Source organism: Furipterus horrens, unplaced genomic scaffold (genome assembly GCF_987537825.1).
Source record: "Furipterus horrens unplaced genomic scaffold, mFurHor1.1.pri manual_scaffold_5, whole genome shotgun sequence".
In the NCBI taxonomy this organism is placed as follows: Eukaryota; Metazoa; Chordata; class Mammalia; order Chiroptera; family Furipteridae; genus Furipterus; species Furipterus horrens.
In genome coordinates, this window is record NW_028327175.1 from 30,309,746 (window position 1) to 30,315,678 (window position 5,933).

Here is a 5,933-nt window from a genome sequence, read left to right on the forward strand (position 1 = left end):
CTGCTTATACTCCTACTGGTTATATTCCAAATCATTGTGAATTTTGTTCTCCATCGAATGAGCCACTCTGTAAAATGCCAACGTTTCTCTCAGTAACTGATTGGGTCCATTGGACTCAGTGCAGGGGAGAACAAGTACGAGTTATTGTTAATACTTCCTATGGAAGCGTCATTACTTGGAGTCCGTATGGCTCCGCTCGTACGGCAGATCCTAAGCAAAATATACAATGGACCAATAACATTACATGGATGACTGGTATTGCCAGAGATTCCATTGTTTGGCAAGAAAGTGGTTTTTCACCACCATTACCCTATATGAAAGGCTTTTATTCTCAACCTCATTTGTGGAAATTAAGTGCAGCTTTTGAACCTCTTAATGTCTGGACGGGACGGCTATATCAGGCCAATGGTTTTCATAACCTTACTTTTGTGCAAAATGTTACCAGATATTTTCAGGCTTGTGTTAAACTTCCCTATTTACTACTCAGAGGGAAAGTTACCTGGGTTCCTGAGACCGGCGAAATCTCTTGTTTTAATTGTACTTTGCATACCTGTATTAATCATACTATGAGTTTGTCTCCCAAGGAAAGTCTCTACCTCCTGAGAGCCCGAACTGGAGTCTGGATGCCTGTTCAGCTTGGCCGTGCATGGCAAGACAGCCCTGCCTCTGGACTCCTTCATAAGGTGGCTGAACGACTGCTTCGCCGGAGCAAGCGCTTTATCGGCCTCCTTATTGCAGTCATCATGGGACTAATTGCTGTCACCGCTACCGCTGCGACTGCTGGTGTTGCTCTTCATCAGTCTGTGCAGACTGCGGATTTTGTAAGGACTTGGCATCAGAATTCTGAACAATTATGGACTGCTCAACGCCAAATTGATGCTGAAATGCAGTCTGAGTTAGCTGATTTAAACCAAGCAGTTGTTTTAGTAGGTGATCAACTACAAAGTGTTAAAAGACAGTTATTGTTAAAATGTGATTGGAACCAATCTTCTTATTGTATTACTCCTGTTCCTTATAATGAAACTGAATTCCCTTGGGAACGGGTTCGTAAGCATTTGTTAAATCATGATAATCTAACCCAGCATATTATTACCTTACAAACTAAAATTCATACTACTTTTGAGAAACATTTAGAACAATTATCTGGTCAAAGTATTTTTGAAGATGTTATGAGTGGAATTGATAAAATGGATCCTGTTCCCTATATTAATGGGTTCATTGGAACTCATGTTGGAACAATTTCTTTATTCCTTATTTTCATTTTAGTAATTGTTATTGTGTTTTTGCGCTATAAGAAAAGACAGAAAGTTAAGTCTGCTATCTCCTCAGTCATGCTCCATAAGACGTCTGTAAAACAAAAAGGGAGAGATGTTGCAGGAAGACAGATCTCTGGGTAGGGGCATTCTCATGCCCCACCACCCAGGTGACATCCCATGACTCAGGAGACGATGAGCAACTCTCGTCTCCGCCTTCGGCTTTAGGCTGTCGAGGCCACTGAGTCGTGGAATCCTGGGTAAAACAGGTTCTGTTGTGTACTCCATCTGCTTCCTTATTAATGAAGTCTTGATATGGAGCTGGCCTTGAGGATTAGTGGATCTTCCTTGCTTCCTTGTTAATGAAGTCTTGATATGGAGCTGGCTTTGAAGATTAGAGTGTCTGCCTTGCTTCCCTGATAGGTGCTAGACATATCAATGATACTATCACTTGTAAAATTCTCCTGTTGTTGGCTGTAAAGCTCATACCCCCTGTTCTATTTTTAGTAACTTTTGAAACCCTAATAAAAGGAGGATGAGGCTTCCCGCTCTCCGCTGATGGTCTGAGCGAGCCACAGCCCTCCGTTCGTTACTGGCCAATCATCCTGCCTGCCGGATTTATTTCAGCGTCCGAAACCACAACAACCCAACAGAGGGTATTCTGGGGGTTGTATTCTCCAGACTTTTCATACACCCAGCTACCCTTCTGGGAAGCTCTGCTGTGACTGTTACACCAGAACACAGTGGCAGTGTTTTCTTAACTAAGCCAATATCTATATTTTAGTATTTAGATCAGTGGAGAGAAGGGAGTAGAATAAGCAACAGAAGGGAAGAGACCCCATTCATGAGGCCCATGGCCCTGGGGACAGACAACTAAACAGTCAACTTCACTGCAATGAACATCCCAACCCACTGAGCCTAGGTACTGGGATGACAGGGAGTCACACCTAACCAAGTCTCAGACCCAACACTCCCAAAGTAAGGATGTCCTTACTTGCCTCAGGGCACAAAGACAGCCATCCTGTGAAAGGAAGCGTGGCCATTCACTGGGTGGGGGAGGTGTTTTAGTTACATATTGCTACCTACTCAATTACCCCAAGAGCTAACTACTTAAAGTCACAAAATTTATTATCTCCCAGTTTTATTTAAGGGGGGATGGCATTCGGGGCCAGGAATCTAGGTGCAGCTGAGTTCAGTCCTCTGGATCAGAGTCTCCCAAAGGCTGTAGTCAAGGTGTCAGTTGACTGTTGGCAGGATTCATTTTCTTGTGGGCTGTTGATCAGAGGCTGTCTTCAGGTCCTTGCCACCTGGACCTTTCCAGTGGGCAGCTCACAATGTGGCAGCTGGCTTCATGAAAGCAGCAGCCAGAAGAGCCAGGGATAGCCAAGTGGAAGGCATGGTCCTTGGGAACCTAGTCTCCCCGCAAGAGGTCAGTCCAGAAGAAAACAGGAGTGGACCCTGAGCAGCCACGATGATAACCCTATTGTTGAAAAAGCAGGAAGAGTCCGCGCACCCAGGAGAATGACCGAGACAGACTGTGAAATGTAGTGTTGAGAACAGTTACGAAGAATATGGTTCAGAAAAGCATATATTTCTTATTCATTAAACTCTAAACTGTAATTTTCAATTAGAATAGTTAATAAGGTGAAAGAGGCATTTCTTTACCTCCAACACTTATTATTATGTGTCTTAAGTGTTTTTAATAGAAATTCTTATTTTAACATATTGAGAATAAAAGTTGAGCTTAATTCTTATCACACTGATAGAAAAAGTACAGATCTTGTTATACATTTCAAAACCGGAGAGCATTCAGCAATTACTATGTAAATAATGTTTGATTCTGCAAAGGTAAAAGACTATACATGTGTTTTTAAGAAATACGCATTCCCGGAATGGCGTCGTTACTTTTGAAACGAGTGGCCTGCGGTCCCCGAGTGCTGGGGGCGCGCACCTCGGCCATGGGTCTGACCATGGCGCGGCAGCTTTCCCAGGAGCAGGGCATCACCCTGCGCGGCTGCGCTGAAATCGTGGCTGAGTTCTTCTCGTTTGGCATCAACAGCATCTTATACCAGCGTGGCATCTATCCTTCCGAGAATTTACTCGCGTGCAGAAATACAGACTCACCTTGTTCGTCACTACTGATCCTGAGCTCACGAAATACCTAAACAATGTGGTGGAACAACTAAAAGACTGGTTATACAAGTGTTCAGTTCAGAAACTGGTGGTCGTCATCTCAAATATTGAGAGTAGCGAGGTCCTTGAAAGATGGCAGTTTGATATCAAGTGTGACAAAACTGCCAAAGATGACAGTACACCCAGAGAAAAATCTCAGAAAGCCATCCAGGATGAAATCCGCTCAGTGATCAGGCAGATCACAGCCATGGTGACGTTTCTGCCCCTGCTGGAAGTTTCTTGCTCGTTTGACCTGCTGATCTACACAGACAAAGATTTGGTCGTTCCCGAAAAGTGGGAGGAGTCAGAACCACAGTTCATCATCAGTTCTGAGCAGGTCCGTCTGCGGTCCTTCACTACTACAATCCACAAAGTAAACAGCGTGGTGGCCTACGAAGTCCCTGTCCTTGACTGAAGGGGAGCCAGGGACAAAACCTAATTCTCATGTGTGTTTCCTGAGCCAGGTCGACTACAGCTCGTGATGTATTTCATTGCTGTTTAGTTGGGGAAATTTTAACATGATACTTTACTGAACTGTGCGTAATTGTCGCATGTTCTGGTACCTGTTTGACTTTCTGTAGAGCTCACGTAATTTTTTGTATACTGTCTTAAAGGTGACATGAGCACTGTCACGTCATTTTCTTTGAAGGTTGTAATGAGATGGGAAAACTTTTGCTATAGAGCTAGATGCCTTTGTAATCAGACCTTTTGGTCAAGTTGCATTAGGTCCTTTTGCCCTTTATTTCATTTGTATAGTTTCCATATTGAATGAAATCTCCAATTATTTGATTTAATGTATATAATTTACACTTACAAAGCTATCGTTATTTCTACAGTTTAAATTTTGATGATAGAGAATTTTTAAAGATGCCTTTTTGTGTTTTATGAAGTCAAGCTTTAGGTGACAATGACAATAAAGTCAAGTGTGTATGTTAAAAAAAAAGAAGTACGCATTCCCAAATTAACACTTTGTTTGTCTTATAAAACTGAATTCATAAACATTTATCATTGGGTATTTTATGTTAATTATAATTGACTACAGTTTAATCAATTATTATGGAAGCGAAATGTTAGACCATTAAGAATCATAAAATGAAGAGAGAAATATTTTCAACCTAGATATTCAAGCACTAACCAAACATTTCTAGATTACCTTCTCTGTCATTCAGCCTCTCCTTAGCCTGCTTCATTTATTTGCCAAAATCACTATCAGAGGTGATAATAAAGGGTTAAGCTAGGAATAAAAACTCAATTAAGTTGATCTTAACATAGAGTTATTCTGTTTATGGGGCTTCAAAGGAAGTGGTAAAGATAGTTATTTAAATTATGTTCATAAAATTGTAAATTAAAAATCTTTATTTCTCCTAAATCCTGGCTTACACAAATTCCATTTTCCAAGCCTACTGGAAAAAAACTCTTTTTATGCAAAGGAATTGTCATCATATCTTGTTCATCCTCATAAAAATACAAAAGAACCTCAACCCAGAAGCCATAAAAGACATAAATAAATTAGATTGCAGGAAACAAAATAAATTCTAAGCAGTAGAAAAATAAATTATCCAAAGTTATGAAGCAAATGGAGAACTAGGAAAGATATTTACAACTTATTCCACAAACAAGAGCTTATCTTCTTAACATGTAATAATCTCCATAAATCTTTAAAAAACAGCCAGCATAAGAGAGAAAAAGGACACAGTAATAGTAAGAGATTTTACAGAACAAAAAAATGGCTTTAAAACATATAAAAAGATTCTTGACTCTGTCCTTCCACTTTTCTCCCCAAACTTGAAATCATCCTGTTTCTTCTCTTTCTCTCTCCCCCATGTCTAATATAGCAACACATCCTATTGGCTCTGTCCTCTGAAAGAATCCAGAATCTTACCCACTTCTCCCCACCATCACTTTTTCTTGGATTATTGCAATTCCTAACTGAGTTCCCTGTTTCCATACTTGTTCCCTTTTACTGTTCTCCAGAGGACTTTCAGAGTAACCCCTTTAAAATGTAGTCCCACATTGGTTTTCCATTGCAGAGTCAAAGCCAAAGTCCTGTGGCTCTGAGGCCATGCATCTGGTCCCTATGACCTCTCTAACCTTTTTTCCTATCATGCTCCTCCCCACTCACACCACTTTTGGCCTTTCTGTTCTCCTTCAACGTGATGTGGAAGACTGTATTTTCCAAAGATGATGGCAACAGTATTATCTGTGCTAGTCCATTTTATGTGTCAATTTGGCTAGACCCCGATACTCAGATATTTGGTCAAATATCCATCTTGATGTTGCTATGAACATATTTTTAGGTGATATTAAGCTATAAATCAGTGAGCTTTAGATAAAGCAGATTCGTCAGCAGCCGTCCATCTCGAGAGACGATGGTGTAGCTTCTTAAGAGTCTATCTGCACCGCTGAGAATGGCTGTGCAGTCCGACTCAGGAGTGACACGGTATCTGTCTCCTCCCGTGTTGAATCGACATCTTGCGATGACGCTGGAGTGTCCTCTCCAGTGAAGCT

General features: G+C 41.2%; 1 pseudogene; it reads left to right on the forward strand.

Annotated features, from left to right (window-relative positions):
- Positions 1-3,223: 3,223 nt before the first annotated feature.
- Positions 3,224-3,840, forward strand: LOC150008322 (mitotic spindle assembly checkpoint protein MAD2A pseudogene; annotated as a pseudogene).
- Positions 3,841-5,933: the final 2,093 nt, after the last annotated feature.